General features: G+C 39.9%; 1 protein-coding gene across 2 annotated transcripts in view; it reads right to left on the bottom strand.

The window, feature by feature from the left end:
- The window catches only part of TRPC5 (transient receptor potential cation channel subfamily C member 5), a 256603-nt gene that overhangs the window by 226921 nt on the left and 5171 nt on the right, over nucleotides 1-24511 (bottom strand). The window contains exon 2 of one of the 2 annotated variants that reach the window (XM_082716419.1): nucleotides 12025-12224. The exons of the other annotated variant lie outside the window; for it this stretch is intronic. The gene's annotated coding sequence lies outside the window, so the exon portion shown is untranslated. The remainder of the gene's footprint in view (nucleotides 1-12024; nucleotides 12225-24511) is intronic. 2 annotated transcript variants of the gene reach the window in all.

The raw sequence follows: 24511 nt of genomic DNA, 5'->3' as shown, positions 1-24511 counted from the left end.
TTTTAGTTCTACTATAGTTACTATACAGTATTATATTAGTTTCTGTTGTACAATATAGACCATTTTGTTCTTTGAAAGACAACGAATGGAGATCACAATTTGTTTGATGTATTTTAAAAGCTAGTCCTGAAGTAAAAGCAAATTTAATTCAAGAAATCAGAGAGGAGAATGGTGAAGACTTGGAGAATCTGAAGAAACTTTGACAAACTGTGGATCAGAATGGTAAGGGAAGGACTTTTAGATCGGATAATCCAAGTCTGCTACTTTTTGCCTGTATGACTTAGATTCTTTGAGCTTCAGTTTCCTCATTTATAAAATGGTGGTAAGCAGTACCAATGTTTTCAGGATTGGAGTGAGAACTAAATGAAATTCTGTGTGCCACAACACCTACCATAGTAAGCGCTTAACAAATGCTGTTCCCTCACCTTTAAAGGGCCTTGGAGATTAATGACACCACTTCTGACGCTGGTACATCAATAGCACCATCCCTATACCCTGCTATTTAAAATTAATAGAGGAATGACAAGTGGAGCTATTTGGGAAACTGGTAGAGAGTTATTCTGGTACAACAGATCAAGAGTTAGCCTAGAGAGGAGATATAGGAAGGGGGTAGAAGAAAGTGTGCATGTGCATGAAACAATTTCCTGGTGTGATAACAAAGTGTAGGAAAATGGACCACACTGCAAGTGTATACTTTCCCTGAGGTTGGACAAAGGAGATGTCCAACATCTCCTTTGTCCAAGGGGAGGGGACATGGCACCAGGTATCAGTCTTTCCATATATGACAGTCCCTAATGTACTTAAAACTGTTTTTAAGTAATCTGTTAGCTTACATGTATCAAATTAGCTCACATGTATCTAGCTTACATGATTCCAGTTGTTGTGTCATAATTTTACACAAGTCTTAATAAAGCAGACCTGGCAAAGCTGCTATGTGGTAATATTTTGAGAGTCACCAGTTTAGGTGGATACATGCATTTAATGAGCTCCACATTCTTGAGATTTGATCTTTTTCTTCATATATTGGAATATTCAACCAATCTAAACTAGTTGAGGGTTGACTGTGGTATAAAATTACCAACAACTTGAGGTGATATAGTACTATAAAGTAATGAGGGTGGGGTAGATGAACTTGGGAAATATCTCCTGGAAGCAGTATGTTCTGAGCTGAGCCTTGAAGAGAGTGATGTAGATTGGTAGCAAAGGGGGGTGAATTGTCAAGGGAGAAGAACGTCATATATTTAATAATAGAGGGACAAGGTTTTTTGTGGATGAAGGTCTCAAAAAATCGGTACACAGAGATGAGGTGGTTGAGGTGAAGATGCTGGAGGCTGGACTAAGATGCTTGGATTTAGCTGCATAGACAATAGGGAACCACTATGAAATACTGCAATATGGAGTGACAGGATGTGAGTTAAAAGACTGTAACTGGTGTGCCTGGGTGGCTCAGTTGTTAAGTGTCTGCCTTTGGCTCAGGTCGTGATCCAGGGGATCAAGCCCCGCATCGGGCTCCCTCCTCACTGGGAAGCCCGATCCTCCCTTTTCCACTCCCCCACTCCCCCTGGTTGTGTTCTTTCTCTCTCTCTCTCTACCTGTTAAGTAAATAAATAAAATCTTAAAAAAAAAAAAGACTATAACCATGACTGTGGCTATGGTATACTTTGATGGTTCCCAAACCTGGCTTAAAAAATTCAGATGTCAATACAGGTGGGTATGAGATAGGTGGGCATAGGGAATCAATGGTGACATGTGACAGAGGTGAGGACCATGGCCAGAACCAGATATCAGAACCCCAAAACCTGACTGTCCTTCAATATATACAAGCAAAACCACCTGCTCTTTTTGAAAGTTCTCATATTGCTTCCTCTTCCTGGGATTCCTTTTCTATCTTGAAAATTCTGCCCATTACTCAAGACCCAGCTCAGATGTAGCCACCCCTCAGGAGGCTAACCTGGTCCATGTCTCTCTCTCCCAACTGCTGTGATCTCTCCTGTGATTACTTTGGGAGAGGATACAAGAAAACCATAGGACTAGAGTTCATAGGGGAATTGGAGGAATTCAGCCAGTTGCACATCATGAATAAGGGAAGCGTTTGAAGGGAGCATGGAAGTTACAGGACAAGGGAAGGTTCATGATGTCATCCTCACTCACTCTCCACATAATTGAAACACATTGCATTTTGTGTGTGCCTGCTTATGTGCAATTACAGAAACTTAGTGTAAGCACAAGAGAAAATGGCAGAGCCAATGCCATTTTAAATCTAGAAGTTTGTACTCCTAGAATGAGCTCATTGTCAGTCATATTACCAAATAAAACCAGCAACAATCCAATTAATAAACTATTATTAAGTGGGCTACAAAAATTAGAGGTCTTTGTGAAATATCTTTTTTTTCTTTTTGGTGAGGGGGTGTTTGACAACCTTTAAGACCAGAAATTGAAAGTACTGAACTTAGAATTGGAGCTTCAGATTGCTAAATAATGAATGATTAAACTAAGATTTTAAAAAGATTACTCTCTCTAAAGATATTATTTTAATACTAACTGTTTTAGTGAAAACAAAGAGGATTTGGAACTGTTAATATATTTATAAATTATTTCAAAATATAGTTAATTTCATCTTATATGAAGTTAAATATGTTTAAATTGTATACTTTCAAATTTCTTTTTTGTGTTTGTTTTGTAATGTATACAGTATGGTAATTTGTGTGTGTGTGTATCTATCTATCTATATATATCAGACTTCTCTTAATAGCAGAGAAATAAAGAAAACTTGAAAAGCTTTGTACTAAGCAACTGCATATTTACAATGAGAAGGAAAGGGAAAGGGTACCATCCACTGAAAGGGCTTTTTATTTTCAGAGACAAGGTAGGGGCAACTACCAAATTAAGCGTTTTTAAGATTGGTATTTTAGTATTTTAAGATCAGAGGTTAAAAGAGTATTAGTGTATCACAGGAAAGTAGAGCAGGGAGTAGCAATGATACCTGTAAGAAATGGGAGTCATGGATATTAAAGCTGCTGCTGATCCATACTGTGCCTTTGTACAAGCTAGAAAAAGGTTCACCTTCCTTTAAGCAGATGCAGCTTCACACCAGAGTCCATAGCTTGGTCTGTCTGTCGATCGGCTCAAGCTGAGCCCCCATTTACTCCCATCACTATTGTGCAGTACATAACCTGAACAACTATATACAGTGGCCCTGTGTGAGAATACTTAATAAATGGCATATCCACTTTAAAAGCCTCCCTAAGTGATTCTGACGACCAGTCAAATTTATAAACTATCGGTCTATACAATAACATGTTTACTTATTTATTCTATAAACTGTAAAATTCTTTTTTTTAAAGATTTTATTTATTTATTTGACAGAGAGAGATCACAAGTAGGCAGAGAGGCAGGCAGAGAGAGAGGAGGAAGCAGACTCCCCGCTGAGCAGAGAACCCGATGTGGGGCTCGATCCCAGGACCCTGAGATCATGACCCGAGCCAAAGGCAGCGGCTTAACCCACTGAGCCACCCAGGCGCCCCTATTCTATAAACTGTAAAATTCTTAAGAGAGAAGCATTTTAAATATAATTTTAAAAATATATAATTCTGATTTATATGTGTGTGTGTATATATATATACATCTATCTATTTATCAAATATAGATATATATATTTCTGACATTTCATTTCACGAAACTTGCCTTCCCACCAATAAGTCTGATTTAGGGAATGTCTATAACCAGTAATCTTGCTGGAGGACCCTGGGTTACTCACCTTCCCTCTCTGAGCCTGTTTCTTCTGTTCTAAAATGAAAAGAGTTGAACAAGATGATCTGGAAGATCCTTTCCAGACATAGTACCGTATGTTTAGTGCATTTTACTGCTTAGCGATGTATGAAAATTCTCTGCCAGGCAGCCTGTGCAGCTACATTTCACTGGCTGAATTTGGCTCATTTTCCTGAGAGGGTTGAAGGCATATGTTCACTCTAACTCTGCTTTTTAGAGAGGGGCCATTTTTTACCATTAATTACACTGTTTTCCTCTTGCCAGTGTCTTGCAAGCATCTCTAAATTGGGGTAGCATCATGGGCAGCATTTACAGCCAACCATAGAGTGGCATAATACAATTGTTGGGTCGTCCTTCGTATGTCTTGGAAATTATTAAAACAAAAACAAAAACAAAAACAAATCGTTTCTTTCCCTGCTGCTCCCGTAGATAGCTGTGAAACCAAAGGTTTAGCATCAGCAATTTGAAGGCTTGATCGGAGCAGCTGAAGATCTGTGAACAGTGTTCTTGGAATCTTTTCATTTTTGGTCACAAAGTGTCATTAGATCTCCTTTCGATGCTCTGCCCAAAATCTCAGAAGAGTTTTCTGCTTCAGCCAATAAGCAATAAATACTAATGAGAGGACAAAAATACAGTGGGAAAAATGATGTTTTCTTCTCAGATTTGGGGGAGGAGAGGGAAATGTAAGCAGATCGGCAATTAAACCAAGTAAGTTTGGTCTTCCTGTTAATGACGGATTTAATAAAGACATACAACCAATTAACTAGCTATGTGGCCTTGGAGAAATGACTACCCATCTCTAAGCCTTAGTTTCTTCCATTGTAAAATAAGTTCATATGTTTTCATTAACCTCAAGAAATGCATAGAGCATAACCAAAGACTTTTTTTTCCATTATTTTTTCATTATTCTTTCTGGAGACAGAAATACAAACCTCCCTTAAGGTAGTTCAGGCTTTATATAGTTCAGGATTTTTCCTGAATGAACAAACCTAGTCACCTCGTTTTAAAAACAGAAATATGTACTATGAGTCTCCACAGCTATTGTTGGTTCCACATTCCTATGTGCTTGCCTGACTTACCTTGCTGGAAAATCTTTTCCCCAATAGAATTCTCTTCAGCTACAACTGGATTCGGGAAACTGATGATTGGTCAGACCGGTGATTGGTTAAATCAATGCAGTGATTGGTTCATAAGCAACTTTCTCAATGAACAAATGAATCACTTGGGGAGCTTACTAAAACAAATTCCTGGGCCCTACTACCACAGATTCAGAGCCAGTGGGTCTAAATAGTGCCTAGGAATGTAACATTTTTACAAGCACTCCAGAAGATTTCATTGTAGGTAACCAGTAGTCCACCATTAGAGGTACAACTTCCTTAAAAGACAGTAATGGAGAGAAACCACTAAAGCCAGTTACTACTTGTCATTTCTCTAGCCTCTGGCCTATCTGTTTCCAGTCCAAGTTACTGCTGTCTAGATTAGAAAACGAACCTAGAGGGGCGCCTGGGTGGCTCAGTGGGTTAAGCTGCTGCCTTCAGCTCAGGTCATGATCTCAGGGTCTTGGGATCGAGTCCCGCATCGGGCTCTCTGCTCGGCAGGGAGCCTGCTTCCCTCTTTCTCTCTGCCTGCCTTTCCATCTACTTGTGATTTCTCTCTGTCAAATAAATAAATAAAATCTTTAAAAAAAAAAAAAGAAAACGAACCTAGAGATAAAAACTGGTAAGACTAAAGCCACACAATGGGTTAATGTTGTGACAGCAAAGACTCTGTCCACCTTATGTGTTACCATAGTCTTGGGAGTAGTTCTGTGGGGTAACTACAGCAGGCTTAGGATCAGCCTGAGCTGCTCTGATGAATTAAGAAAGTGTATGTGTAGGGCACTGACTCCAGGCAAGCCATGAAACACACTGGTTAATATTTTTTTGCTTTGTAACCATGGATCTGAGGAGTTTGGGGATGTTTTGTACCAGCTCATCAGCATTTTAGTTTTAATTGAGGTATAATTGGTATATGACATTATATTAAGTTTTAGGTATACAACATAATGATTCATTATTTGTATGTATTGTGAAATGATCAGTTAACATCTGTCACTTTACATAGTTACATGTGCGTGTAATGAGGACTTTTAAGTTTACTCTCAGCGACTTTCAAATACACAACACAATGTTATTAACTAGAGTCACCATGGTATACATTATATCCCCATGACATTTATTTTATAACTGGAAGTTTGTACCTTTTGACCCCATTTGATCTTGTTTCTGCTCCCCATGCAGTGTTTTTGTGAGAGGAGGGACAGTGATTGCAAATTCTTGTTTTCTCCAGGTTCAGAGAGGTGAAGTGACTTCTCCGGCCCCCACCCAGTGAAGTATCCTCTCCTAGATAGATGCTGATCTCCTAGGCTGGGCTTTTTATTGTCTGCCATTCAGCATGACAATAGGTCAGGAGGAGAAGAAAGTCAATGTGCTAATCTTAGTCTTTTTATTTACCAGCTGGTCTGTGTAATTCCATTGACCAGTGTTAGGTTGATAGGGAAAAAAAGGAACAAAATATTGTCAAATGTTTGCTGTAGCTTTCTCTGCTAAAGGATGATCTCTACTATTCCCCAGCAGCTGAGGTGAGCATGTGAGCTGGGAACAGGAGCCTATAATTTCCCAATTCTGATATCAGAGTTAAGGCAGAGTAGATAGGACCACTCTTAGTTTCAGGGACTAAGAGGATCGAAATATGCAGAATATCATTCCCTTATACTAAGGTATAGATTTTTAAAAAGAAACATCAACCAATCTTGAATAAAATGTTGTACTACCAAAAAATTCTTGGAAAAGTAAGATATTTTCCATCATCTCATTTTACAGATGGGTAAACTAAGACCCAGAGAAGGGATGTGACTTGCTAAGGTCTCTTTAAACCTTTAAATATTTAGCACCGATTTCAGCTCTTACTCTTTAAAAAAAAAAGATTTTATTTATTTATTTGACAGAGAGAGTTGACAAGCAGGCAGAGAGGCAGGTTGGGGGGGCGGCACCCTGCTGAGCAGACAGCCCAATGAGGGGCTCGATCCCAGGACCCTGGGATCATGACCTGAGCCTAAGACAGAGGCTTCAACCCACTGAGCCACCCAGGCGCCCCTCAACTTATCTGTGTATTACATGTCAGCACATGTCAGTATTACATGTCAGTTCCACCCAGGCGCCCCTCAACTTATCTATTTGAGTATTACATGTCAGCACATGTCAGTATTACATGTCAGTTCCATGTGCTTCATATTTAATACCAACGCAACACTGTAGGGTAAATATTGCTATCAACCTTATTTTACAGATGAAGGAACTAGGCACAGAAAAGTTCAACAAACTGCCCATGACCTCACAGATAGCCTTAGAGTTGTGATCAGAGGCCAGAGAGTCTGGCAGGGGCAGGATCACCAAAATAATCTTCATCAAACTATTCTATCTCATCAGTTCCTTGTTCAAAGACCCACATTGGGTTCTGATTATAACAATAGTAATTCTTGATTAGCTTCACTGAAGTTTGAAGAATTCCAACAATGGTGAAATGAGAATCCCAACACACCAACTACACTTTGCATGACTACTCATAGACTACCATCTCTCCAAGTCCATTCTGCCTTTCTAGGTGGCTGTTCACCGTCACTAAAATGTATTTGGTGCTATTCTATTCACAACATATGGAACGATCTCTGCCCTCTAAGAAAATTTACATCTAAAGCATTTCTGTAGCTGTCATGGTCAGCAGAGTTTCTCATTGCATACTGCTATTTTGGTTGCTGAAGTCTCTGTCACATGATGCAGTTCCATTTCTAGAACTCTTCAGATTATGTTAAATCCATTCAAGGAGCATGGTTCAGGGTAGACACTTAGTGGACAAGGTAGCTCTCTAGAGCTTCTGAGTTATGTTAGAGTTTAGGGATCGAAGGTTATGAAGATGTAGAAAACAGAGTCCAACCACCAAGCCAGTAGTGGTCTGCTAACTCAAGAGCGCCAAGCCCATCCTTATCATCATAAATTTGCCTTAGAGTGTCTGTTTCTCAGTGTTTTCATCCATTTTGGCCTCAGGGCCTAGATAGGGCATCAGATCCATACTCTTGAAAATGCCAAGTAGCTCCCACAAGGAATAATTAGGGACAATGTTGATGGTAAATATAAGAAACTTTATGGAAATGTTTAAGTCAAAGGAGAATCATGCAAAACTTTGTTTTAGGGGATAGAATATGGGGAGTGGTATTTAATATAAGAAAATTGATTTTTACAAAAACTCACTTAGAATCTGATCCTTAAGGATCAGATTGATTGATTTGCAATGTTAAATACAAAATAACCAAATCTATCTGAAAGATGCTGAAGACTTACTGAGCCCATCCCACTTCCCTTGCAGTTCTAACCAAGGGCAGAAAAGGAGGTGCCCAAAGTTCGGAGTCCAAACTCAGAAATATGTGTTTGGCAGGCATGTGGTGGGACGAAATCAGAGAGGGAGACAAACCATGAGAGACTCTGCACGCCAGGAAACAAACTGAAGATTACAGAAGGGAGGGGTTGGGGTATGGGGTAGGTGGGTGATAGGTATTAAGGAGGGCACATGTTGTGATGACCACTGGGTGTTATAAGCAACTAATGAGTCATTGAACACTACATCAAAAATGAATAATGTACTATATGTTGGCTAATTGAACATAAACTTTTGAATTTAAATCTTTTGGTGGGCATGTCCTCTCCTGATTACCATAGTTCTCACCACTCCCAATTGTCTTGTATCCAATCATTTTACACATTTATGTTATTTAATCTGGCTCCTGAAGACATTTAAATTAGCAACCTCTGCCAAACTACCTCAGAATGATGAAATTATATACTCTGAAGGAGGGGTGGCCACCCAGGGCCATATACAACTGTCCAGAACTTGAAACAAAAGAGAATGAAAATATTACTCTTATAAATTCAAGTGAGGTTGCAAATAATACTAGTAATATGTTTTTTAAAGCATTTAGGATCTAACATTTTCCAATATTGATGCACATTGAGGGTGTTCTTATCAGTATAATATATTAGCATTATTACTTAGATATTAACAAATTGAAAATAACCTTATCTGAGTCCCTGTGTCAAAGACATTGGTGCTTTCTGATTCCCGTGTTTGGTTGCATTGATCACCCTAATTTAGCTCAGTGGTTCTACTCTGGGGGAACACATAAACATATCAGAGCTTCCCAAGGGAAGCTCACACAGTAAAACACTCTGTACATGAAATATGTTGCTAATTGGAATATGTTGTTTGTATGAATGTTGTAGAAACAAAACAAAAAAATGGTTGAAAACTACTGACAGAGCCTATTTTGAAAGTCTTCCCAAGAAAGGGTTGGTTTGTTAGGTGCAATTTGCTTTCTCCTTAAACTCATGCCTCTAGAGATCCTCTGTGAAATGGGGAAGATAAAACCTCTTTCTTGATTTTCTTATTTTGTGGACTCCTAGATGAAAATGCCTGATGGCTTAATTTTGGCTTTCCCTTTGACTCTCTCAACAATTGGCCATTTCCCGGACCTAAATCCGTTTTGTCTTTAGAAACTTTCCTCCAATGCTAAGGAAAAAATTCCTGGGGTGGCTCCATTCTGATTTGTGTCTGATTCAGTGTATAGGCAATTGAAACTGCGCAGCAACTGCTTGTTAATTAAACTCCCACAGGGTTTCTTGGGCTGTACCAGACTCTGCTACTCTATAGCCAAGTCCAGTTTTGATCAAATCTGAGTTGAAGGCTACAGGGCAGGTGGCAAAACAAGAAAAAGAAAGTTGACAGAAGGTGTCCTTCATCTCGTGCTGAACACCAGCACTCAACCCTGTTATATTCCCTGTGGTGTACAAGTCTCTAGGGCATACTTGGAACTTCCTGGATATTAAAACAGGTTTGTTTCATTGGGAGGCCAGACACAAGTTGAGGCTAAGGGAGAATGCAAACCTTGTCTGAGGACGAATGCTGCAGGGGAAAACAAGACCATATTAGAAGTCTTCAGATCTGAGATGAGTGTGGGGCCTGAAATCAGAGCTGAAGCAAGAGAAGAGGAGCTGCTTGAAGGCAGAGTCGGTCAGGAAGCAAGCCCCCTGAGAGTCTCCAGCATTTGGTTTGGGGCTGAATCTGAGTAATCCAAGGAGGCAGAGAAGTGCAACCTTTACTAAGGAAGCTAGCTTTCTCTCCCTCCTGCTTCTCTTTCCCAGTTCTCCCTCTCTCCCGTTCTCTCTCTCTCTCCCTCCCTCCCTTTCTCTCTCTCTCCCCCTCCTCCACACTCACATTTGAGTGTGTGTGTGTGTGTGTGTGTGTGTGAGAGAGAGAGAGAGAGAGAGAGAGAGAGAGAGTGTGTGTAGGGGCCCTAGGAGCAGTTGTGGACACAGCAGGGAGGAAATAGTGTAAGACAGGGAGGGAAAGAGAGTAAAGGAAGAAGTCCAGAAGCAGGTTCTTCTGGTGCTGGTTCACCTCTCTGCTTTTTTTTTTTTTTACAGTAATCCACGATCTGTAAGGAAGCCTAAAGTGAATTCCTAACTGGAAGTTACCGAGAATTTTGAATTAGTTCTCTTGCCTAAAACCAGGAATAGTTTATTCTAATAATATAATGGTTTGATTTTCCTTTGTGAGTTATAGTCATCTTTTTATTTCTCCTATATGATATAGGCATTTTTTGTATCTCCAGGCCATTCTGTTTAATCAGCAAGATCTGTTTTCCATCTGGACTTGGAATTTGTGTTGTGACAGAGACAGCTAACTTACTTTACTTTTGCTGTGCTTCACTTAGACTGTTTTGATGCTGTCTGACAACTCTCCTAAAGCAATAAGATTTCTGATTGTAAATATGCTGTTACAAAAAATAATTGAAAAAATATTTATTGACTTCCTATCATATGCAAGGCAATGTGTAATTTTCAGGGTGTGGAGTGAGGATCGGATAGGAAAAAATACAGAATGGAGTCCCTGCTCTCAAGGAGCTGAGTCTACTTGGGAAGAGAAAATGTTTAGACAGAAAACTATGGCTAAGAATAATAAAATGGGAATCATTTAAAAGGGTCACTTGTGAAATTCAGATACTATCTTATGAAGTCAGAGGAGAGAACAATTACCAAAGACTTCGAAGACTAGCAGTCTTTAGAATGCCTCGTACATAGTAGACATGGAATAAATGTATTTGTTGGCTGAAATAGAATTTGAGATAGATCTTGAAGGACAGGTAATAACTTCTTGAAGGATGGGTAGTTTATTGGAGGAACAATATTCTTTTTTTTTAAGATTTTATTTATTTATTTGAGAGAAGACAGTGAGAGAGAGCATGAGAGGCGAGAAGGTCAGAGGGAGAAGCAGACTCCCCATGGAGCTGGGAGCCCGATGTGGGACTTGATCCCAGGACTCCGGGACCGTGAGCCGAGCTGAAGGCAGTTGCTTAACCAACTGAGCCACCCAGGCGCCCAAGGAACAATATTCTTGATAATATATATAGTATAGGCAAATGTGGGGGAGGCATAGATTGTGCTGGGGATACTACAGTAGTAGTTTTTCTAGAATAAAGTGTTTATGAAAGGAAATCACATTGAAAATGTGTCTGGTGCCAGATGATGGAAGGCCTAGGGTGCATGGCAAAGGAGTATGAGTCTTATCCTGTAGGTAGTACAGAACAACTGAAGGTTTTGAGAAAAGAATTATATCAAGGGAGGATGCATCTGGTGATACTGTGCAGGATGGATTGACAGGGAGAGACTGGAGGCAGTTGGGCTAGCTAGCTAGGGGGCTACTAGAGTGGTATGGACAGTAAGTAATAAGGACTGTAACTACAGTAGTAGCAGTGGGAAATGTAGTAAAATATAGAGTAAACAACATGTTAAAGATGAATGAGCAGGACTTAATGACTTAATTTCATATATGGGGCAAAGAAAAGTGGACAGTAAGATGACTCAGGCTTCTAGTCCACAAGACTGAAGAACAGAAGCATTACCAGAAATGTTTTCTCTGCTTAGAACTTGTTTAAACTGTGTTAGGCTAGAAAAACACGAGACTCGGGGAGCTATTTTTATTGTCTGTTTAAGTCCATTTTGTATTGTATCTTGGGACTTTTGTATTGTATCTTGGGACTCTGGAAGAATCCTAGATATTCTAGACTGACATGTTTGAAGTCTGGACTATAGGCAGGGCCAACTGAAGTTATGACAGATCATTTCCATTGTGTCCTGATTCAACTTTGCTGGTTCTATCTGGACTTACCTTTTTTGGTACTCAGTAGGGGCTGAATAGCTTTTATTCATTGAGGTGTCTTCCTCCTTACTCCCTTGTGCAGCACTGTCTTTCTGCTTGATATTAGCACATGTCTTCATGCTCATTTTCAGACTTTGAGAACTACCAGACATCTCAGGGATTGATGCTTGCTGCTTTTTTATGCAACTGAAGACACCAGCCCTAGAAAACTAATGATGCCTTTATTTTTATTTTATCAGTTTAAATAAAAGAACCCCTTTGCCTGAAAAGCAGACTAAGAGGCACAGGAACACTGTTTATTCTTTCCTCACAGGGGATTGGGTTCAATAGTGTATGCTTGAATGAATTCCTTGAAGCAAAAGAGATACTGAAGGAAAATATATGAAAGATTAAAAGAATAATGTCAGGTAGTATATAAAAACTTAATGTTTTAAACATTTACTTATTCCAAAACCATTTCTAATAGTTTGTCTACAAGCCAGCATATTCCTCAGCACACCCAAATGTATGCACACTCCAAAACAACAAAGTTCCATGGTCACTTCTATCATATATAGGAAAGTAAATGGGTGTAAGTAACATTTTTTATTGGAACAATGATAAATTGGAAAATGGATCTCATGGATCTTGGTGCTTGGAATTATACCATATTTCATTTATAGTGTATTTTTTTAAAAAAGTTTTCATTTATCTATTTAAGTAATCTCCACACCCAACATGGGGCTCAAACTCATGACTGTAAGATCAAGAGTCACATGCTTTCTTACTGAGCCAGCCAGGTGCCCCTCATTTACCATTTATTTTCAAGAACATTTTCATACTCCTTAGTTCATTTGATTCTCACAGCTCTCTTATGAGGTAGATCAGGTAGATATCATTATTTCCCAAGTTACACAGAGAATACATTACTCATTCAAGGTCACCAAGCATTATAGCATCAATGCCCTTTCTCTTTCTCCTCCTCTTTCACCTCCTCCTTCTTTTCCTCCACTTCTGTCCTTTCCTCATTTCCTTCTTCTCTTTCTTCCTTATTTTCCTCTGTAAAGGAAAGGTTATTGCCAAGCTTTGCTCTAGGTCTCAATAGTATATCAGTCAACAGGGACAAGAGACAACTGGAAAATAGATCAATTCCCTCCTGCAACGTAAAGATCATGTAACTGCTGTTCACTGTAGCAGCCCCACACACTTCTGGCAGCTAACTTAAGAAACAGGAAGGAAGCACTCAGGGTCTTTGGTTCAAGCCCTCAGAATGGGAACGAACTCTTTTGTCCTTTGCAACAGATGGACTTTCCTAAGCATCCAGAACTGTTGTATGGGGAACAGTCTCCTTATTGAGGATGAATCAAGTCATGGTCTAGGTGATTTAAACAAAGACCAATCTCACCCATGCACATAGTTTCAATGACTGATTTATACAGCAATGAATATCAATTCCATCTCCTTCTACTTCTCTTTCCTGAACTTAAGATCTATGTGTCAAACTGTATACTGAGCACTGTCAATGGAATGTAATCCTTCCACACATACTTCAAATTCAACAAGTCTAATACCAAATTCATCATCACCCCTATCTTAACCTACCTCACATATTTCATATCTGTTTTTGGTGATACCATCTATCTTGTTTCCCAGGCTAGGAAATTAGAAGTCATTCTTGAATCCCACTTTTCTATGACTCTCCCACACCCTAACCCCAAGAGGTATCAGTACAGCCTCTAAAACCTCTACTTTCCATTCCCTTCTCTTCATTCCCATTCTTGTTGTCTGGGTTCAGGACTTTGCCATCTGGATTTGCCATTGCACCTTACTGTTTCATGGTCTTCCTGACTTCATGTTCTCTTCAATCTTTTACTTAGATTATGAGATTTCCATAGCACAAATCCAATCACATCTCTTCTCTACTTAAAAGCTTGCTGATGGTTTCATTCTGGCTACAGGATCAAGTTTGATCAGTAGGCCTCTACCTGGCTTTCCAAAGGTACCTTTTGGTATGCCTACTCAAGTATCCTGGACCCCAGCAACAGCATACTGCTATCTGTCTCTGGCACACCTCTGACATTCCTTATGCCTTCGTCTTGGCTTGGGATGCCTTCACCTGATAACCTGTGCTCTGCTTGTGAATACCTACTTCTTTAAGTTGCAGCTTAAATGTTACTTCCCCTCCTCATAGCTCTCGCTAAGTGCTATATTTAGAACCCAAAGTTGCTGCTTTTCTGATCCCATGTTCCCAGAGTTGTCGATAGTTCTGTAAATATATGGAAAATAGCCGTTGTCACAAAGTATTGCAATTATTTGTTTTTCACAAATAAAATAAGCTTGGGGGTAAGGAGATGGGTCTTCTCTACTCTCCTCACCATCCTACATACTTTGCATAGTATTTGGTACTTAGTTGGTTTTCAGAGAATACTCACTGAATCTGTAATTCATTAATAAAAATATTCAATCATTCAGTGCCTATATTAAGTCCCGGGTTTTTGGTGCTACACCAGCAAGGCCTGTCTCTGGCTCTCATGGGGCCTATGATCAATGCTTAGGATGGTGAGGACATCCAAAAATAAATGCAGAATTCCAATGGGGAACATGGTAGGTGTATAGTTTGAATTTACATTGTCAGACAGCATAAAATACAGGCAAAGAGCATAATCTCTTCTCTAGAATTGGGCTAGCCTGGGTTTGAATACTGGTTTCATCATTTATTGGTCGTGTTGTTTTAGGCAATTTACCTAATGTCTCTGTGTTTTGCTTTCCTTATCTGTAAAAGAGGCATTATTATAGTCTTTATCTTATAGAGCTATTTTGTGGGTTATATGAATATTTGTAAAACACTTAGTGTCTGACAAATAACAAATATTTAATAAAATAAATTAAATGACATCTAGTGCAGAGCACAAAGAAACCTAAATTGCTTGGTTTAAAGGATAATGGAGCTAGCCTTGTTTCTTCCTTAACACTTCTTATTTTACCTCTCATAATGACCTTTCATTATGCCTGCCTGTCACTTTAGGTTCAGAGCTTATTTAGGGAAAAAAAAAAGAGGAGGGCATGGTGAGGAATCCACTTGACAGTGGAGTGTGAAGCCCAGCATCTTGCCATTCCCTCTACTTAACTACTTCACACACCGGGCGCCTCAGCCTTGCTCAGGGTCTGTCACCTGCATGGCAAGGGCTGATTCCTAGGGCCCTGACGAGTGGGCCTTAAGTACTTCTGTGTCTTATTACCAGTCTCATCTCTCTTCCATCCACCTTTGGGAGTGGCTCTCAGCCTATCTCTACCAGCTCTCCTCACAGAAGAAGACTGTGAGGATCCCTGGGACTCGCAGGCAGACATTTCACAGGGCTTTTGACAATCTCAGGCCGAATAGAATCCTTGGCCCCAGCCATTCTTTCCTTTGCTGCCACTCTTCCTCTGGCTCCCACCTTTCCGGGGCCTCTGAGCCCAGCAGGGTCAGGGAGGGGGAAAGGAGAGATGAAAACATTGCTAATAGTCTTGGTAATTATTTTTATATTGCTTTATTTATTTGTTGAGACAACTGTTTTGCCATATTGCTAGAACGTGTGTCTGCTGTCTCAGATTTGGCAGGCCAGTTATGTCACTGCTTTAATGACTCTAGGGCCGTGTCCCTGAGAGGTCATCCTAATTGTTTCTGCCTCTTCAGCTTGGTGCCAGAGGCTTTGTGTCTGTCTGGAGGCTGTGGCTGGCCAGGGGAAAAGCATACAGTCTCAAGCACCTTGCCTTCTGCCCATTGTCCATTTTGCAAAGCTCCTGAGACCTAGTTCCAGCCCTAGGGAAAGCTGGTGAAGTCCTCCCCTTTGCCAGAGGTAGGGAGGGAGACGAACTCAGAGGTGAAGCAGGTACATGAGACGCTCCACTGAATGGCAGAGAGGCTGGGAGGAACACTCGTGCATCTCATCTGGCTATTAGTTGTCAAGGTCCCTGCAACCTTGAACCTCTTTTGAGAAGTTTTCTAGGTTCCTTTAGTTGCCAGCATCTTAATAATCCTTTATACCTGGGCAGGGATTTATATGCATGTTTACACAAATAGTTTTCCTCTTACTTTTTAAATAATCTGATGAAGTAGATAGAATTATCATTCCATTTTACAGGGGAAAAAACCATGGTTAGAGAGATTAAGAAATGTGCTTGTAATATGGGAACCCTGACCTTTCCATTCCAAGTCCATACTCTTTTCCACATTCCAGGGATGTCTTTTTGGACCTTCCTGTCCCTCCATTCCCAGAAAGGGTACAGATAGGCCGCTTTAACAGCCTACCCTTCATGTGCCTCTCTCTCCATTTATAATATTTCCCCTGTTATCTCTAGAATCCTTTAGCTGTATGGGAGGCCTGAATAGTGTCCTATATCTTAGATTTTCTTTTTTTCCCCTTCCCAGAGAGAAAAAGAGCTGAAGATTTGATTCCTACTATTGAACTGATGACTGATCCTAAGTAACAAGCATTGTATGCAGATTCTAGGGAGTTCATCTTTTGAGCCAGGGCTGAAGCTTATAGGAACAAAGCTCACCTGATGGAAATTCAGACACCAAGGTCAGGTGGTAGTGGGGAAAGGAAAGTATTTTGAGAGAGATGGTAGTTAGAGCTCTGTATTTTTAAATACTATTCAGTTGCAACCAGGGCAAAGAAGTGTGTTAAGTCCTTGCTCCTGACATCTGCCTGAAAGAGCCTCTGTCAGCATCATAGCAGAGCCTCCACTGCTGACATGAGTGGGGACCCTTTATTCTGATACAGAACCAACTGCTCCCAGAGAATACAAGTGGGAAGAGCCATGGGTTAAGAGTAGAGGACCTTGGGTTCTCATTCCAGGTTTGTTGTTTACCACTCAGGTCCCTTTTTCTGTCTATAAAACAAGGAGGAGCTCTCTCAAACAGAAAAATGAGCATTTGAATAGTAGTGTGTACCTTTGCACACAAAGTATCTTGTTTGATCAGGAAGTCTGATTTAAATTTAGGATAAGGAAACCAGCTCAGGAAGGTTATGTGGCAGGGCCGATTTAAGCCCAATTTTGTTGGAAGTCATGCTTCAGGGTCTTTATATGATAAATGAAAATGATGATGACAATGATGGCAGCCAATGAATGCTTATCATAACCCAGACTCTGTGATAATCACCACAACATATCTACAAGGACAGTACTCTTATCCTCATTTTAGAAATGCTAAAAGCTGAGGCCCAGAATGGTTGAATGTCTTTCTTAAGATTACACCACTAGAAAGTAGCAGATATAGTGCTTAAATCTAGGACTCTTTTGACTTCTGGGTCAGTGCTCTTGATACCGCACCCATCTGCTTAAAATGCTAAATGAGAGAGTGCTTTGGGAAATGTCCTGTGCCATGCTACATGACTGCAAACTTCTCGACATCATTTTAATAGGTCCGCCAAATGAGCCTGGCAGCCTCCAAGGGGAAAACACACTTGTCTGGGCCCCACATCAAAAAGGTCAGGCAAGATGAAGAAATGCCTATAGGAGAAGCTCTTTCACCAGCAGGAAGGGAATGTGTCCAGAATCCTCAGATTTACCCTGTTGTGTCAGCTGAACTGCACATCACAAAGGGAGCTAAGTGAGCACCTCTTTGGGAGCACCCATTGTTCCATTTTTTCACTGCCACTCTAACTCTTAGCCAAAGCATTCATTTCTTCCATCGCTAGCCTCTTCCAGCAGCAAAGGAGACACGTCCCTTTCTCCCATCCCTGCTCTGCCTTTGGTTTGCCCAGCCAGGAGTTGGCCTGTTAGCCTTCTCTTTACCTTTGGGGTCTCGAGGGAACCAAACCTAATAAACTAGCTGTTGTAGCATTTTATTTGGATATGTGCTGGGACAGCATGAAACCTGTGTCTTGCATCTCGTAAATTAAAAGGGTTTTATTGTCGGGCTCATGGGAGTTTTGCTAGGTGCTCAAGCCACTTCAGGCACTAGTTCCCATTAGCAGTATCATTCTCTCTCCATAAAAGCCACAGTTTATGTTCCTCCTCAGACCTTTCCAGTGCACTGTCTCTGTTCCCATGTTACAAAGAGACCTCAGGGAAAGAAATCCAGGAATGTTTGGGAGGCTGTGCCATCATGCACATGTACACACATCATGCACATGTACCACACCAGACAGGATAAAGATGAGCATGGTTCAGAGTCTGCTGACAAGTTGGTGGTTCCAAGGACAGACTGGTGTGGGTTCAAGTGGGCCGGGGTTAACATTGCATTTTCCAAGACTTTCAACACTTTTCAAGTCCCAAGTCCACTCAAACCTTTATTTCCTAGATTTCTTCTCTCAGGCTTTTGAGTACCTGAAGAGAAAGTCACCTTGGCTGTGCACACTGGTGTCACCAAGTTCTGATTTTCTAAGCTCTGTCAACCTCATGGCGCTATTATATACATACTTCTTTTTTTTTTTTTAATTTCTTGGGTTGACTTTCTTTTGAAAGTCCCACTGACAGGGATCCATCCTGTTACCCTGTACCTTGCCTTGTCTCCTACTTCACAGAAAAAAGCCTGCCTTCCTCCCTCCATGGCAAATCTTCTATCTGTATCCAATTTGACTTTACTTTTTGAGGTGTTCCTATTCCTTTCTAAGGCTAATCTCTGTACCCCTGCTCTTGATCCTCTACCTCCTAATTCTGCTGTATGTTGCACCATATTTTTTCCCAGATGCTCAGTCCTCTTCACTCAATTCTCTCCTTCTAAGCCCTTGAATGTGTTTGAATCTCATCATCCAAAATACAAATTCCCATTCAAGCTACTTCTGCCAACATCCTCAACTGCACTGTGAAAATTCTCAAGAGCATAGCTTTCATTTGTATAGTTTTCATCTCCAATTCCTTTCGCCACCTATTATAGTTGATCTTCTGTCTCCATGACTCATTTCTACAACATCAGAACATTAAAAGCAACTAGTATCTATTAGGTTATTATGATGAACCAGATCATTGTGTTGGGCACATTATAGCAATAGTCATATTTGATCCTCACAACAACCCTCTGACCTAAATACTACGATAATCTCCATTTAATAGACAAGATAGTCTTTGAGCGACTTATTTGAGGTCACATAGTCCCATGAATAGTAGAACTGGGATTTGAACAGAGGTAATTTGACATAAGAGCCCATACTTTAACTCAGTTACCCACAGACTTGTTCTTTAAAGGCCTAGATAGTGAAGGTTTCAGGCTTTACATGCCAGATGATCGCTGGTGTTACTGTGCAGCTCTGCTCTTGTGTGAAAGCAGACATAGATAATATAAATAAATGGATGAAAGTGACTGTGTTTCAATAAAACTTACTTATGGACATTGAAGTTGAATGTCATAAGTTTGACATGCTATGAACTATGCTTCTTCTTCTGAGTTTCTTTAAGGCATTTAAAAATGTGAAGACTGTTGCATCTGGGTGGTGCAGTCAGTTAGGGGACCAGTGCTTGATTTCTGCTCAGGTCATGATTTCGGGGTTATTAGATTGAGCTCTGTTGCAGGTTCTGTGCTGGGCATGGAACCTGCTTAAGATTCTCTCTCTCCCTCTTCCTCTGACCCATCTCACCCCACCCCAGCTCGCACACACACTCTCCCTCAAAAATAAAATAAAAAACAAAATTAAAAAACCCATGAGGACCATGTTTAGCTTGCACTCCACATAAAAACAGGCAATGGCCTGGATTTGGCCAATGGTTGTGGTTTGCTGGCCCCTGCTCTAAACATTAAAATTTCCAGGGCTCCTCACATTCTCAAATCCAATAGATAACTTCTTTTTTTTCCCCTCAGTGGATAACTTCTTAATGCTGATGATATACCCCCACTCTTTTCTCCTCCCATGATTTTGATGGCAACACTCATTTCCAGCTTTCCTTCTACCTTTATGATCCATTAGTCTTCTTCTGAAAGCTCTTTTTTTCTATCTACCTCTCAAATGTTGGTATTTCCCAGGATCAATAGTTGACTTATTTCTTTGTTTACTCTCTTAGAGTAATTGATTCTACTTTCATGGCTAACACCTACTGTTAATGTAGTAACTCAGAGCATGGGCTTTTGAGTTTCCTTGCTTAGGTTTAAATCCTGGCTCCAATAAATACTACTTATGTGACCTCATAGGGTTCTTGTGAAGGTTAAATGATTTATTATTTGGATAACACTTGGAACCATGTTGTTAATATATGTTTAATATAAGATTCATTTTCATCATGTTATTTTTGTGCTACTATTATCAGATATTTACTTCCTAATCTGTATCTCTAGCTCAGACTTCTTCTCCTTTGAGTCCTAGACCCATATATCTAACTGCCTATTTAACATCTGTATTTAGATGTCCCACTGGCATCTTGACTTCAACGTGTTCCAAACCCAGTACATCATCTCTCTCCCACCCCCACATCCCCTCACCCTAATGTTATTTTCTTCCATACATTATTATTCTTGTTAACAGCAAGGCTGTACACTCAGTCACTTAACTAAGAAAGCTGGGAGTCCAGTTTCATGTGAGAAACAAGTGACAGGAAACATCCAGCTTTAAAACCAAGAAGAGACTGAACATTTTAAATTCCCCTCCACTGGAACTTGAGATTAGCTATGTGATTGATTTGAAAATTTTTCCTCTCTTCCCTTTATTAATCTTCTCCCCTTCACTCCTGTCAGAATGATCTCTCTATGCTTTAAACTTGATGTGCCCATTTCTAACTTCTCACCTTTGATCACACAATTCCTCTCATCTAAAAGGCACCCCCCCATATCTCCAAACAAATGCCATTCAAGAGCTAAAACACTCATGAAATCATTTTGACTTCACTAGTCAACAAGATGAGGTATAGTTTAGAACTGAGAGCTTCTATGTTTAAATTGAATTTATTACATATTTCATGCTTTATAAAGATTTCCATCACAAGTCTATAAGTCAATTTGTTTCAACTGGATTATAAACATCTTGTGTCCACAGAGCATAGAAAGTTCTCTTTTGTGAATTCTCCATAGTGTTTCACACAGGTCTCCTTTTGCCTTCAATCATTTTTTCTCTGTCTCCTTTCCCTCCAATAAGCATGGACCAAAAAATTCTACTTTATTGACTTTTATCCTTTTTCTGACTTTCTTCCTTGGAGATTTTTCAATCTATTTTTTAGAGATAATTTTTTATACCTATACCTGTGACTTCCCAAATTTTCATCTCATTTCCTAAGTTCTTTGATGAGCTGCATTCCTGTATCTCAATTTTTTTTAATTTTTAAATTTTTTATTATTTATTTATTTTTTTTATAAACATGTATTTTTATCCCCAGGGGTACAGGTCTGTGAATCGACAGGTTTACACACTTCACAGCACTCACCAAAGCACATACCCTCCCCAATGTCCATAACCCCACTCCCCCTTCTCCCAAACCCCTCCCCCCAGCAACCCTCAGTTTGTTTTGTAAGATTAAGAGTCACTTATGGTTTGTCTCCCTCCCAATCCCATCTTGTTTCATTTATTCTTCTCCTACCCACTTAAGCCCCCATGTTGCATCACCACTTCCTCATATCAGGGAGATCATATGATAGTTGTCTTTCTCTGCTTGACTTATTTCGCTAAGCATGATACGCGCTAGTTCACTCGGCATCAGGGAAATACAAATCAAAACCACAATGATATATCACCTCACACCAGTCAGAATGGCTGTATCTCAAATTTTTTGATGGACGTTTTCTTGAGGATGTCTTGCCTGACGTTTAACTTAACATGATATTGAAATCTTAACTCATCATCTTCCCTTCTCACCCCACCTTCATCTTTGCTTAAGGCATCACCATTTTCTGTCACTGGATAAAATTTACAGTCATCTTTGACTACCTTCACCACAAATATATAGTCATTCACAATCGTATATCTACTGTTCCTTTATGTGTCCTTTATGCACCATCTTTTTCAGGTCCACTACTATAGTAACAACAACAATAATGATAACTGTAATAGTTAATGTGTATGAGTGTTTGCTGTGGCTAAGTACCGGGCTAAGTGTTTTAAATTTATATTTACTTCATAGCATTATGAGGTAGGTATTCTAAGTATTTTTTTTTCATAGGTGAGAAAACTAAGGCTCAGAGTGGCAGAGCTAGAATCACACCAGAATGGGTTTGGACTTAGATTCCTTACTTAACCACAGTGTTACTTATTCGTCATCCCTAGATTTCTATAATTTCTTCCTAACTGATACGCCTGTGATTTCTTGCTCCTCCACTGGTCTTTCCTACATACCATTTCCAAAATAATCATCCCCAAACATAGCTACCATTATTTCATTTCTCATCTCCAAATCAATTTCTATCTCCCTTTTATCCACTAAATTAAATCTAGCCACAGCCTAATAGATAAAATCTTCCACAATCTTACCATAACCCAACTTTCCAGCTCTGTCCCTTGGAAGCATGGATTTAATCCATGAATGAATTAAACCACAATGTTCTACTAAGCCATATCATGACTTCATTTCACGTTTGCTCCTATCATCCACTCACTCCTTACCCTGTTGTGAGTTCCTAGAGGGAAAAGGATGGGGATGCATGCTTGCACCCTACAGTGTCTTCCATCTAGTCTATACTTAGTGAGTATATGTCAAGGGCTTGATTGTAGGGGCTGAGTTACCACTTGGAGATTGGATTGTTTAATTGTTCCTTAACACTCTTCCTATTTCTCTCTTCCCTCTCGTTTTTCCATTCGCTGGCATAATTACCATACAAAAAATGTAAAAATCCTCTCTTCTGAGATATCAACATCCTAGGAAAACCTTTACTTGTGCATCATCATGTCACCAATTTTTTCCTCAGTTTATTCCCAAACATACCTCCATGTCAATCTTTCTTCATTGCTTGGTAATTACCATTAAACTAAATTTTACTCATCTAGAAAAAGTTTCTGGAGATGACCACTGTGTGAAGATGACAACACAGTCTACAGCACAAAGTTCTTTGGTGAATCTTGAGGTAAAATATTTTATGTAAACTGCAGACATTCATGTTAGTTTCAGCACTGGTCAGGGCCCCTGAGTGATTGTTATCTAAGAGATGGCAAAGGAAGTGACCATTGGGAAGCTTAGTTCCAAATGCGGGTATTATAAATCTCCAGATGTTCTATATCCCAGAGAGAAAGCATTTCTGTTTTTATTGGATTCTTAAAAATTTTGTTCGTTTGTGTTTTAGATCCTTGCTGCTTTCTGAGTATTGCCACAGGTTAGGGACCACAATGTCAAGGTACAGCATGGAATGCCTTTATAGTTCAGAAGTTTATGGTTTTTATGTTTAAGCAGAGATTCTTTTTTTTTTTTTTGAGAGAAGGAGAGTGAACATGGGGGGAGGGGCAGAAGGAGAGGGAGAGAGAAAATCTTAAGAAGGCTTCACCTTTGCAGACATATACACACTAACACACACACACACATGCATTACTGAACAAAAGTGTCATTAAACAATGTGTATGTGTGTGTGTGCTTTAGAGAGAGGAAGAAAGCATGAGTGTGCATGTGAGTGGCGGAGAGGAGCAGAGGGAAGTGGAGAAAGAATCTCAAACAGGTTCCACCTCTAGGTGTGGAGCCTGACATGGAGCTTGATCTTACAACCCTGAGATCATGACCTGAGCCGAAACCAAGGGTCACACACTTTGCCAACTGAACCACCCAGATCCCCTGAATAGGGCCACTTCTGACTTTAGTCTTATTCTATGAAATGATTTCATCAGGACCACCTTTAATTCTTTCTGAATAATATTTGTTTTGGGGCCCCCATTCTGTTGAAATATATTTTGCTTTTGTATGTTTTTCTTAATGTTCTATTTGTGGAAAGCCTAATGTGATTCACACGAATTAGAAATAGGTGCTAGATGCCCTATTACATCACATCCAATGACTAGTTTTCTAACAAACTAAAATTAATGACCAAAACATATTAATTATAATAATATCTTCCATGTATCGATTGTTCACAGTATGTCAGTGTCTTATAGTGTCTCATGTAATCTTTATAACAATTCAGTCTCAGCAGATGTTATTATTAATCCCATCATACCGATGAGGAATCTGAGACTGAGAGACAAAGTACCTCGTACAAGTTTACACAGTTACTTGTGGACAGGATCTGGATTTGAACTCAGGTCTGTGTGCATCCCCCAAGTCCAGGTCCTCCTGGTAGGCAAAACAGTCCTATGGTCTGACTCCTTTTACATCAACTCTCTTGCCCACATTTAAGGCTTTTACACTGGATAATGGAAGAAGTGGACCTGGGGAAAGTTTATATTTTAATTTTTTTTAAGTGATAAACCACTTGAACTGTCCCTGCATGCCCTGGGGATAATTGCTTATTTTCAAATGACTTTCAGATGCTTTTTGGGATAAACTCTAGTCCATTGCCTCTCAGACTTCAGTATGCAAACAAATCACTGGGGAATCTTAAAAATCAGATTCCAATTCACTAGGTCCGAGAAGGAGTTTAAGAGTCTACACTTATAAATAGCTCCCAGGGCATGGTGCGGCTACTGCTGTGGGGACA

The sequence above is a fragment of the Mustela nivalis genome (genome assembly GCF_964662115.1).
Source record: "Mustela nivalis genome assembly, chromosome: X".
Lineage (NCBI taxonomy): Eukaryota > Metazoa > Chordata > Mammalia > Carnivora > Mustelidae > Mustela > Mustela nivalis.
This window is presented reverse-complemented; position numbering and strand designations above follow the sequence as displayed.